At 47.7% G+C, this 13147-nt stretch overlaps 1 protein-coding gene across 2 annotated transcripts in view; it reads right to left on the bottom strand.

Annotated features, from left to right (window-relative positions):
• The window catches only part of C9H14orf39 (chromosome 9 C14orf39 homolog), a 96107-nt gene that overhangs the window by 23112 nt on the left and 59848 nt on the right, over positions 1-13147 (bottom strand). The window lies entirely within an intron of this gene.

Here is a 13147-nt window from a genome sequence, read left to right as displayed (position 1 = left end):
GTTGTCTCAAGGTCAGGTGACGGGTTGACACCCAAACCAAATCTCCTGGTTGAAATTTCCACTCTAACGAGCGTTTTTTGTCAGCCTGACCTTTCTGACTCTGAAATGCTTTTACCAGATTATTCTTAATGGTCCACCACATGTCCTTAAATGATCTTTGCCAAACCTCCAAGGCTGGAAATGGAGTTTACGCAATTGGCAACGGAGAGAATTTAGGTAGTTTACCGGTTACTATCTGAAATGGACAGAAACCTGAGGAAGAACTCTTTAAGTTGTTGTGGGCAAATTCTGCATAAGGTAAAAATTTAACCCAATCACTCTGCGCCTCGGCAACGTAACATCTCAGAAATTGCTCTAACGATTGGTTGACCCTCTCCGTCTGGCCATTTGTCTGTGGGTGGTAACCCGAGGAAAACGACAGTTTCATGCCCATTTGGTGACAGAATGCCCTCCAAAATTTTGTAACAAACTGGACTCCCCGATCGGATACTATGTCTTCTGGAATGCCATGCAGTCGGAAGACATGGGTGATAAATAAATCGGCCAGTTCCTGGGCCGAGGGGAGTCCCTTCAGGGGCACGAAGTGGGCCATTTTACTGAAACGGTCGACCACCACCCAGATGACCGACATGCCTTCAGACCTAGGAAGCTCTCCCACAAAATCCATGGACAAGTGGGTCCATGGTTCACTCGGGGTGGGCAAAGGCTGCAGTGTACCTACAGATGCCAGCCGGGAGGGCTTGCTTTTTGCGCACACCGCACATTCCCTGACAAACTCTTTGCAGTCAGCTGCTAGCGAAGGCCACCATGCACATCTGGCCATGAGATCTTGCGTTCTAGACGCCCCAGGATGTCCCGCATTTTTATGAGAGTGGACCATCCCCAAGATCTGGAGACGGAATGGTAACGGGATAAACAACACCCCGTCTGGTTTCCCTTCCGGGATATCCTGCTGGAAAGGACTCAAAGTCTCCTTCCAGTCCTCCCAAGTCTCAGTAGCGGCTAACACCACTCTTCGTGGGACAATGGTCTCGGAAACAGAGGGCTGTGCTGTCTCCGGCTCGAAACACCTAGAGAGTGCATCTGCCTTGGTATTCTTACTACCTGGCGTGTACGTAATCAAGAATGTAAACCTCGAGAAAAATAGAGACCATCGAGCCTGCCGAGGGCTTAACCTTTTAGCCCCCTCGATGTATTCCAGATTCTTGTGGTCGGTATAAACCGTGATAGTGTGCTCAGCTCCCTCTAGCCAATGACGCCACTCTTCGAAGGCCAATTTGATGGCTAGGAGCTCCCTGTTGCCTATATCGTAGTTTCTCTCTGCCGGAGAGAACCTCCGGGAAAAATAGACACACGGGTGTAATCTACCCTGGAGACCAGAACGCTGAGACAGCACAGCCCCCACCCCGACCTCCGAGGCGTCTACCTCAACAATAAACGGGAAGGAAGTGTCCACGTGTCTCAGTATGGGCGCTGAGCAGAACAACCCTTTTAAAGTAGAAAATGCATGTAAGGCCTCGGGAGGCCAATGAGTGGTGTCTGCCCCTTTTTTAGTAAGGCTAGTGAGGGGTGCGACTACTGTGGAGTACCCCTTTATAAACCTTCTATAATAGTTCGCAAACCCCAAGAACCGTTGTAACGACTTTAACCCCACCGGCTGCGGCCACTCCAGGGCCGCGGAGACCTTGGCAGGGTCCATAGACAGACCTGAGGTGGAGATTATATATCCCAGAAAGGCAACCGACGTAACCTCAAAAATACACTTCTCGAGTTTAGCGTATAACATATTCTGCCTCAGTTTGTCTAATACAATCCTGACATGGGTTCTGTGTTCAGAGAGGTTGTTAGAAAAGATGAGAATGTCGTCTAAGTAGACTAAAACGAACTTCCCTAACACCTCCCTAAAAACCTCATTGATGAGTTCCTGGAAGACGGCCGGGGCATTACATAACCCGAAGGGCATCACCCTGTACTCGTAATGCCCGTCAGGGGTATTGAAGGCCGTCTTCCACTCGTCGCCCTTTCTTATACGCACCAGATTGTATGCCCCCCGTAAATCTAGTTTTGAAAATATCCTAGCCTCCGTGACCTGTGTGAATAAATCGTCTATAAGTGGCAACGGGTAGCGATTCTTCACTGTGATTTTGTTAAGGCCACGATAATCGATACAAGGCCGTAAGCCCCCGTCTTTCTTCTTAACAAAAAAGAAACCTGCCCCAGCGGGTGACCGGGACGGCCGAATGAAGCCCTTGGCCAAGTTCTCTCGGATATACTCCTGCATGGCTAGTTTTTTGGGGCCAGATAAATTATACAAATGGCCTCGAGGAGGCATACAACCAGAACGAAGGTCAATAGGACAGTCAAACGGGCGATGCGGGGGCAATTTATCCGCAGCCTTGGGACAGAACACATCAGCATAATCCGAGTACTGTTCCGGTACACCTTCCACCTGTACCCTGGTTTGACCTAATGTCAGCCTCCCCAAACATTGCTGGAAACAATGAGGTGACCATGCTGTTAACTGCCCTGTGGCCCAGTCTATCTGCGGAGAATGAATTTGTAACCACGGCATGCCTAGGATAATGGTGGAGGTTGAAATGTGTAACACAAAAAATTGTAACTGTTCCCCATGCAATACCCCTATGGTGAGCTTCACCAGCGGAGTCTGTGACAGGGCACGATTCCATTGCAAAGGGGAATCGTCCACTGCCGTGACCTGAATGGGGGGTCTCAAGAGAGTGAGTGGTAGACCCAACTCCTGAGCAAATTCGAAGTTCATAAAATTAGCCGCTGAGCCGGAGTCGATAAAAGCTTCAGTGGCTACAGACTTATCATCCCATGTGACAGTACAAGGGAGAAGCAATTTTCTTTCTTTAAGGGGTGAGGATTGTGTGCCCAGGGTGTCACCCCCCACTACTCCTAGGCAGACCCGTTTCCCGACCTGTTAGGGCAGTTTCGCACCCTATGCCCTGCTGCAGCACAGTACAGGCACAACTGTTCCGTCTTTCTCCGCCTTCGCTCCACCTGGGTCAGTTTCGATCGATCAATCTGCATTGGTTCGGGCGGAGGCAAGGCCAGAGAGGGTGAGACAGGTGGAGATGGTGCTACTAGGGGTGTAGCAGATGGTGCCGCATAAGATGTCACCCTGACACGGTGACTGCCCCTAGTCTGCCTCTGATGGCGTAGCCTACGATCAACTCGAATGGCTGATGATATGGCCTCATCGACTGTCTTAGGCTCGGGTACAGTTAACATTAGGTCGGAAACCTCCTCCGACAACCCGGACAAGAAGTAATCCATCAGGGCAAAATTGTCGAATCTGGCGGTGACTGACCATCTACGAAATTCTGCCGCATAATCCTCGACCGAACCTCTGCCTTGCCGCAAAAGTTTGAGCTTCCGCTCAGAGGACGCAGCAAGGTCAGGGTCATTGTAAATTACGGCCATGGCCTTAAAGAATTCCTCTACCGAGGTCAGAGCAGTATCGGTAGGAGGTAGGTTGTACGCCCATGACTGGGAGTCACCAGTCAGCAAAGTTTTAATAAAGGTGACCCGTTGGGTCTCAGTCCCCGAGGATCGGGGTCTCAACTCAAAGTACGATAACACTCTACTCTTAAAATTCCGGAAGTCAGACTTGTGGCCGGAAAATTTATCAGGTACAGGCATGCGAATGTCGTCACTAGGAGGGGATCGCACTGAATCAACTGACGTCTGGAGGGTTCGCACTGAGCCTGATAGGGCATCGATTAAGGCTTTGTGCTGGCCCAGTGCTTGATGGATACTGTCCACCGAAGTGGCAAGCACAGTCAGAGGATCAGCGCGTGTTTCCATCTGTTTTTTGGTCTGGCGTTCTGTAACGATCGGTGAGCACAGAGAGGATCTGATTACCGGTGATCTGCAGTATCTCGGGGAATACAGATGTATACCAGATTATACGTGATCTGCAGTATCACCGATAATCCGATATACCAGCTAACCTCTGTTCACCTGGGTAGAGTGTAGTGTTTGGTGTAACAGTAACACAGAGGACTAAGACTCAGTGCAGCAAGGAGTACTGCACAGATTCCTTCCGCAGACCTGAGCTCTCCAAGACGGGAGGAGTCAGACTGACAGTAGGAAGGCTGATCTGAAAGTGACACTCTAGAGAAGGTGTCACTGACAGGACGGGGAACCGCCTCCAACAGTGAGGTCGGTTCTCGAGGTCGGACAAGCCAGGTCGTACACACACGGACAGATAACGTACAGTATCGTAAAGCAAAGGCGGAGTCAAGGTACAGGCAGGGTTCGGCAACAGGGTATCAGAAATATCGAGGTACAAGATCAGGAGGCAGAAACAGAGTCTAAGGATGAGCCGGGGTTCGGCAACAGAGTGACAGAAATATCGAGGTACAGGATCAAAGTTTCAGGAGGATAGTCAGGCAGGCAAATAGGTCATAACAGATAATCACAATCAAACTAGTACTTTAGCTATCAAAAGAATCTAGCTAAGTGTAGGATTACAGCTCCAGCTGGTCCCGGCACACTTGCGGATCTGACTACGGATCTGGGTGCTTCCACGTATGTGATCGCAACGCCAGACAAGGAGCAAGTGAACAGCCAGCAGTATATATACACAAGGACCTTTCCAGGACCTCCCTAATTGCTGGACCAATGGGAGCAGAGGAATTTGTCAGCTGACCCCGCTGGTCAGCTGACTCCCTTCTGACTGTTATTTAAACTCTGCCTCTGTGCGCGCGCGCGTGTAACTCTGAATCCAGGTGGACTATGAGTCCCAGCCACACCAGAACCGTTTAGCAAAGTCTCGAGTGCGGGAGCCGCCTCTGATGCGGATTCCGCCGTTACCAATGCGGATTCCGCCGTTACTAATGCGGATTCCGCCGTACTGCCTATGCGGCATGCAGCGTTTTTTCCGCGTTGTGATGCCATGCTGGACGCGGAAACAGCCGCCTCACCTTGAGAGACGGCGGCTTTTCCGCGTTTCCTTACAATAAGTTAATAACATGCCCACCAGCAAGCAAGAAAATAGTGGTTGTTCAAATACTTTTTGGTACTTTTTTTAACTATGTTGGCCTCAATTCACTAAAGGAAATTCTGTAAAATCATTTTAGTCAGTAATATACCGCCATTGTTCTCCCCAGGATCTTTTAGCCTGGTGCTCCACCCGGCTTTTTTGGTGAGCACCCGGCTGTCAGCGGCTCACTGCCTCCTATGCTGTAAGCAGAGTTGCGCACAGAAGGACAGGCCCTGCATTCTCTCATCACGCCCCACCCGGCTAATTTTTCATGCCACCCGGCTACTATTTAATGCCACCTGGCTGGAAAAAATTTCTGGGGAGAACATTGACCGCATTCAGTATTTTACACTTTTTTCCAAATTCACTAAAGATTTTCCGCATGAGGTAGAGTTTGGTAATTTACCAAACAAACATGCTTTAATTCACTAAGCCCTGCAAGTCACACTTACTAGCTGTGGAGCCGCTCAGCGGTGAGGCAGGGACCTGTGTGTATGAGTCTTGGTTTTCTGTCTGCTGCATCCCCGACATCCCTTTAGATGTGCTGCAGCCACTAGGGGAGCTCCTCTATATAACAGTATACAGATTTCCACATCTAAAGAGATGCAGAAAAGCCTCATAAAATGTCACCTTCCCCTGCTCTGCTACAGTGAAAACTTGCCTTCCACCGTGTCGGATCAAATCAGGATAAGAAGCAGGGCTGTGTGGCTCTCCCTATTGGCTGCCTGGCTCTCCCTATTGGACGTCTGTCAATGTGTTACCGCATGGGTAAGAGCTGAGGAAAATATTGAACACTTTTTCCTTATTTACTGAATGCGTAAATCTTTGTGAATTGCAATTTCTTGACATTTCTTGAGGCATTTACCCCACAAGTTGGTAATTTACCTCACTCGTGGTAATTCTAATTTTCTGTGCGGTAATAGGTTTAGCGAATTGGAATTTGGGAAGGTGATCAGTAAAATCAACTGTTTTCAGCATTACCGAATGCGTTAATACTTTGTGAATTGAGGACAAAGTGCTGAAAGGTTATTTTAAAGAGAAAATGAAAAATTATCTCCTAGGAGAAAACTCAGGAGAAAGTTTTTCTCTTAAAGGAAACCAGAGACCAAAAATAATAAAAGATTTATACATACCTGGGGCTTCCTCCAGCCATGGAGAGGTACGTAGAGAGCGCATTTTCTCTTGCGCAGACTGGCTGCGACTGGCTGAAGTAACGGGACCTGATACCAGAGCTGGAGAAGGCAGAGGATGGCGGCGTAGGAGCGCATGGGGCTGGAGGAAGCCCCAGTATGTATAAATCTTTTATTAATTTTTGATCGCTGGTACACTTTTAAGTTTTCTCCTAGAAGATAATTTTTAATCCCCTGTTTAAAACAACTTTTCAGCACTCTGCAATTGAAAAAATACCAAAAAAGTAGGTGAAAAGGTACTGTCAAAGTTATTCTCGTTATTTTCTTGCTTGCTAGTGGCTTAAAAGTGTTGATCCTTACTGATGTTTTCTGTGTACCCTATCCTACCTGTATCCTGTATGTGCCAAGACCAATTTCGGGCACGACCCAGTCGTGCTTGGCGAAAATAAAGATTCTGATTCTGAAAAGGCATCTTATTAATAAGTAGGGATGGCCCAGCCTTGGAGAACTCATGGAGAAGCACATGATCAGTTTGATCAGCTGATAGATTTGTAAGGCTCTGATTTGCTAGTCATGATCATGTGCTAAACCAGGAAGTCATCACAGCAAATCAGAGGCTTACAAATCTATCAGCTGATCAAACTGATCATGTGCTGCTCCATGAGTTCTCCAGGGCTGGGCCTCTCTATTAATAAGGTGTACAAATATTACCTAGGAGAAACTTAGGAGAAAAATAAGACCCCTCGGACCATATGCAACTAACTTTTTCTCTAACATTATCTGCCAGGATATAACTTTTCCATGTATTTTTAAAATAACTATTTAGCACTTTGCAACTGAAAAAATGGCCAAAAAGTAGATGAAAAAGTTCTGTCAAAAGTATGTTGAGTATTTTCTTGCTTCCTGGGGGCTTACAGGGCATTTTATTGGCAAGGTGCAAAAATATCATCTAAGAGAAAAATTAGGAGAGAAAGTAAATTGCATATGGGCCCTTGTCATTAAAACGCCTTTTAAACCATCAACAAGCAAGAAAAATACTCAAAATAATTTAGCACTTTTTCACCTACTTTCGGTACTTTATAAATTGCAAAGTGCTGAAAAGTTATCTTAAAGAATAGATGCAAAATTATCTCCTAGGAGAAAAAGTTAATTGCATATGGGTCATTGTGTTTTTACTTACCCCGCCCAAGCTTTGCAGGGAGAACAATTTAGAGGCAGAACTGCAGCTGTATTGTGTCACCCAGCAAGTGAGTGAGCTGCTCTACAGCCACATTGGATACTCACCAGCGGACAGCTCTTGCTCAAGTGAGGGGATTAAAGGGGAACCTCAGCCTAACCAAACATACTGTCATTAAGTTACATTAGTTATGTTAATTAAAATCGATAGATAATATAATCTCTTACCAACCCTGTTTTAAAAGAACCGGCAAATGTTTGTGATTTCATGAGGGCAGCCATCTTTTTGGCTGAAAGGAGGTGACAGGGAGCATGAGACACAGTTCCAACTATCCTCTGTCCTGATCACCACTCCCAGTTGCTAGGCAACTAGAACAACATCAGAAATCCCATCATGCTTTGCACAGCATCAGGGAAAAAATGCCCGGGCAGTTTTCTTTGATGGGGCGGAGCTTAGCTAAAATGCAGCTAAAAATGATGCTTTGATAAGAAAAAACAAAGTTCTGATGCTGTGAAACTGTTAAAGAAACACCAAGCCTTTTCAGTGCTGCTGAGTAGATTTTTAGTCTGGAGGTTCACTTTAAGCAATATTTTAACATTTACTCTTTAAAGGGATACTTAAGCCTGGAATAAAAAAAATCAGTTTTACTCACCTGGGGCTTCTACCAGCCCCCTGCAGCTGTCCTGTGCCCTCGCAATCACTCACGGTTGCTGCTGTCCCCAGTCGCCAGCTAGTTTAGTTTTCGGCTGACAGGCTCACTGCGCAGGCCTGGCCACGTGTCTCCTTCTTCGCGTTCCCATCCGCAATAGCGCCCTGCACAGACGCTATTGTGGATGGGAACGCAAAGAAGGCTTTGCGTGGCCAGATCTGTTGGTGAAACAAAACTAGCTGGCGGCAGGGGAACGGAGGATCTGTGAGTGATTGCAAAGGCACAGGACAGCTGCAGGGGGCTGGTAGAAGCCCCAGGTGAGTAAAACTGATTTTTTATTCCAGGCTTAAGTATCCCTTTAAGTGTTTCAGGCTCATAATACCTAAAGAATTGAATATGTTTATTATTTAAAAGCCCTTTTATTCAACAATACTACCCCTTTAACAGTGGGACATGTATAAAATAAAAGACCTCACAGCTTAGCAGCTATGAAACTGACAGACGCTTATTACACCTCTAACATAAACAAACATTTGACAAGACCACATATAAATGAAGCCAGCAGATACTAGAGAGGTGCAATGTGTATGGCCAGGCTTCACACAAGTTGAGCTGGATATCTTTTAATTTTGCCTTGCGTTTGTTTGCCTCTCCCAGTGAGCTCTTCACATGCAAGTTATAAGCCTGATTGATGGAAGTACCATATTTTTTCTCACTGCAGTATGTGCACGTCACTCAGAGGCCAACGAGCAGCTTGCCAACAGCTTTCCTGCATAGCTCAGCTTTTAGTTTCCAATGACATACCGAACAAAGCAATAGAAACCTCACTCCATTATGCCACCAATGTTGTCCCCTTGCTGGGCCTCCAACTAGTTCTCGGGGCAAGAAATTCAATTTGCTTCTTAGTACATCCAGCCCTGACTGACGAACAACTGTACTGTTATGTATACTGTAAGGATTAGCTGGAAAAATTGGCTAACAATTAAAGGAAAAAAAGTGTATGGAAACTAAAAGAGCTAACATATAAGCAAGTTGCTGCATCTCCACATATTCCACACCTAGACTTGCACTTACATTAGCTAGGGCCTAAGTTAATAAATCCATTGCAAAGCTGGGGATCTTAAATGAATACCGTAGGGGGGGGGGGGAATTAGTTGAACTTACCTGGGGCTTGTAATGGTCCCCTGCAGACATCCTGTGCCGGCGCAGCCACTCACCGATGCTCCGGCCCCGCCTCCAGTTCACTTCTGGAATTTCAGACTTTACAGTCTGAAAACCACTGTGCCTGCGTTGCCGTGTCCTCACTCCCACTGACGTCACCAGGAGTGTATAGCACAAGCCCAGTATGGTCTGTGTCTGCACAGTAAGGTCCTGGTGACATCAGCAGGAGCGAGGACACGGCAACGCAGGCGCAGTGGTTTTCAGACTTTAAAGTCTGAAATTCCAGAAGTGAACTGGAGGCGGGGCCGGAGCATCAGTGAGTGGCTGCGCGGGTACAGGATGTCTGCGGGGGACCATTAGAAGCCCCAGGTAACTTCAACTCATTTTCCCCCGACCCCCCTACAGTATTTCTTTAAGTGATCCTTCAAAACAGACATGCATTTATAAAAACTGTCTGCAAGGACATGTGATTTGGCTTAGGTCTGATCAGACCATACTGAGGGTAACTGAAAGTGTAGTAATTTAGTGTGGGATTAAGACTGCATGCAAGCTCCTGAACTGAGAATTGTTTTTGACTGTTAGTTTAAATTTAAACTCCTTTATTTATATTCAATATACCTGAAGGGAAAAAAGTACCCCTCGGGGGTACTTACCTCAGAAGGGGGAAGTCTCTGGATCCTAAAGAGGCTTCCCCCATCCTCCTCAGTAGACGCGATACAGCACTGGGACCCCGGAAAGTCTGCTTGACGGCCACTGCATGCAGGCGCAATAGCAGCTTACCACTCCGGCAGAAGTAGCTGAGCCCTATTGGTTATTTCCCCCTGAGCCCGAGCGGAAAGCTGCTAGTGTCATTATTATTATTTTGGTTAGTTCGGGGTTGCCAGAGCTGGATCGGGATAGCTGAGGAGGAAGTGGGAAGCCTCATTAGGATCCAGAGGGTTCCCCCTCCGTAGGTAAGTATCTGTTTTTTGTAAATTGAATTTGTTAATTGTATGGTCAATACATTTTATATAATAGTTATAGCTCTGTGCTCTCTTAACCTTGTTTTAGAAAGATCTGTTTTTTATTTATTATTAGAGATTCCCTTTAACCTTTTGGGCACCGCGTGTAGTAAATCCTACACCGCACTTGTGGCTGCCTAAGCCTGGTGCGGTGTAGGATGTATGCCCCATGCCATTTGCCCTCACGACGCGAACGTGCGCTCCCGAGAGGGGAGGTTAAGCTGTTATATGACAGCTGACATTTCCCCTCAGTGATGAGGAGCCATCGCGATTGGCTCCTGATCACTACGATCGCTGGTGGATCCTAGTTATCACATTTGGCAGTGGTGGTCTGAGGGGAAGAAGAGGACGGGATCTCATCTTCCTGATGTTCCCCCAGCGATCGTCGCTCCCCTCCACTCTAGCTAGATGTCATCAAGCCGCGACCCGGAACAGGGATGCCAGCCAGAGCGAAGGGGGCTAGAGCTGTTCATCGCTGAAGCCTGGGAGGTGAGTAAAGGCTGCTGGCAATATAGGGGGGGGGGGGGGGGGGACACCTGGCCACATAGGCGACACCATACCTAGCTAACTATACTGGTCACAATGTAAGTCCAGGCTCGCACACCAAGTTCAAGATGCAATGGTCTTCTTTATTGCTTCATCAGCACAAAAATGTGACTAGTCATTAGTCATTACATTGTGACCGTTATGCTATTAGTGCTCTGGCTTGGCACTCCCAGGCTCTGCACCCACCACTTGGGTAAGGTGTGCTACCTCTACCTGTTTCTTAGCTAACTATACTGGGGATTCGGCTGTATGACCCCCCCCCCCCACGTGCGCCCCCCCCCCGCATGTAAAATGGCCTGGTCCTTAAGGGGGGGGAGGTTCGGCCGCAGGTCCCCAAAGGGTTAAAAAAAGCAAAAGAAACAAACAAAACCCTCTGCAGTCTTAAAGATTTTCAAGTTAACACCAAGAAATTCACCAGTCCTTTGGCTCCCCTTACACTGTCCAGTATGACCCAGGTGAAAACCTCAAACTCTGGTCATCTAACTGTATAGAGTAAGTAAAATGGAACAGGGGTACTACAGTCAAAATTTCCCCTTTGTGCCAACAGATTAGCAACACCATAAGAACTTCTAAGAATAAAAAAAAGTGCCTGAAAGGGTTAATATACTTACTTTCACTCAGTCTTCTCAGTCACAGAGTGAGCTGTTCTCGCAGCTGATTTTTTTTTTTTTTTTTTTTGATCACTAGGTGCCAGAGATTGGGCTAAAGCAAGCAAAGCAGAGAGCTTCTGTGTCTCCCCAAACATAGGTAGAAGAGTGATCATTCTATAAATAACCTAGATATAACATACTACCTACAATGTGATCTGGGGGTGACTTGTGATTTATTACACAGATGACATTACTTACAGGTGAACAGAGGTAGAGTATCTCAGTGGGCAGTAAAGAGTAGGGAAGCATGCTTTGATTGTATGTTATGACAAGCTGAAATTCCAGGCAGGGCTTGCAGAACCATTTATGTACACCAGTGATCTCCTTCCTTTTATAATGTGCCTCCTCTTTGCTTAACCACCCTGGAGTTTTGATAAGATCGCCAGGGAGGCTGCGGGAGGGTTTTTTTTAAATAACAAAAAAAACTATTTCATGCAGCCAACTGAAAGTTGGCTGCATGAAAGCCCACTAGAGGGCGCTCCGGAGGCGTTCTTCCGATCGCCTCCGGCGCCCAGAATAAACAAGGAAGGCCGCAATGAGCGGCCTTCCTTGTTTTGCTTACATCGTCGCCATAGCGACGAGCGGAGTGACGTCATGGACGTCAGCCGACGTCCTGACGTCAGCCGCCTCCGATCCAGCCCTTAGCGCTGGCCGGAACTTTTTGTTCCGGCTACGCTGGGCTCAGGCGGCTGGGGGGACCCTCTTTCGCCGCTGCTCGCGGCGGATCGCCGCAGAGCGGCGGCGATCGGGCAGCACACGCGGCTGGCAAAGTGCCGGCTGCGTGTGCTGCTCTTTATTTGATGCAAATCGGCCCAGCAGGGCCTGAGAGGCAGCCTCCGGCGGTGATGGACGAGCTGAGCTCGTCCATACCGCCCGGCTGGTTAAAGGATCTCTGTCACGAAAATCTTCAAATTTAAAATACATGTAAACATACGTATATAAATAAGAAGTACGTTCCTTCCACAGTAAAATGAGCCATAAATTACTTTTCTCCTATATTTCTGTCACTTACAGGAAGTAGTAGAAATCTGACATTACCAACAGATTTTGGACTAGCCCATCTTCTCATGGAGGGTTCTCAGGGTTTTCTTTATTTTTAAAAGCGCTTAGTGAATGGTAGTTGCTCCATCCAACTGCCAAAAAAGTGTGCAGCAAGCAGGGTGTCATGCTTACCGGTCCATGTCATCGGGTAGGCCCTGCCAGGTCCTTACTCGCATGCACGGGCGAAGAGGGGGCCGACATGTTTGTTTACTTCATGGCGTCACACCAGCCGGCGTGACGCGTACTAAGTTACGCGCATGCGCGTCCGCGCCTGATCGGGTCTTGGCGAAGGGTAGTACGCGTGCGCGACCTCATGTTGACGGGGTCACGCATGCGCGTCTTCACGCGGACGTTTGTACGCATGCGCAGCGTCCGGTAATTGGCGCCAATCGGCCTATTTAAACCTGCCTGGCCAGCACATCAATGCTGTCTGTTCGTGCAGCTTGCCAGCAGTTGTTCCTGTTACTCTGCCAGCTATTTCTCTGATTGATACTTGTTACCTGACCTCGGCCTGTTCCTGACCACGTTTGATCTCCGCCTGCCTCGACCCTTAGCCTGTTTACCGCTCACGAAAGTACTCTGCCTGCCTCAACCCTAGCTTGTCTTCTCGTTATGCCTGAACTCTGCCAGCCCTGACCTCGGAACTGTCGACCTCGTTTTGCCTGCTGATTCTTTACCTCACTTTCTCCACATTGCAGTGTTGCTGTTCTCTGAATCACTGTCGGGACTACCTGGAGCGCAACCTGGTGGGCACTAGGCAGCGAAGTCCTTTTGGCCCCAG

This window comes from Hyperolius riggenbachi, chromosome 9 (genome assembly GCF_040937935.1).
Source record: "Hyperolius riggenbachi isolate aHypRig1 chromosome 9, aHypRig1.pri, whole genome shotgun sequence".
Classification (NCBI taxonomy): domain Eukaryota; kingdom Metazoa; phylum Chordata; class Amphibia; order Anura; family Hyperoliidae; genus Hyperolius; species Hyperolius riggenbachi.
Note: the sequence above shows the minus strand (reverse complement) of the source record. Positions and strands in the feature narration are given on the sequence as shown.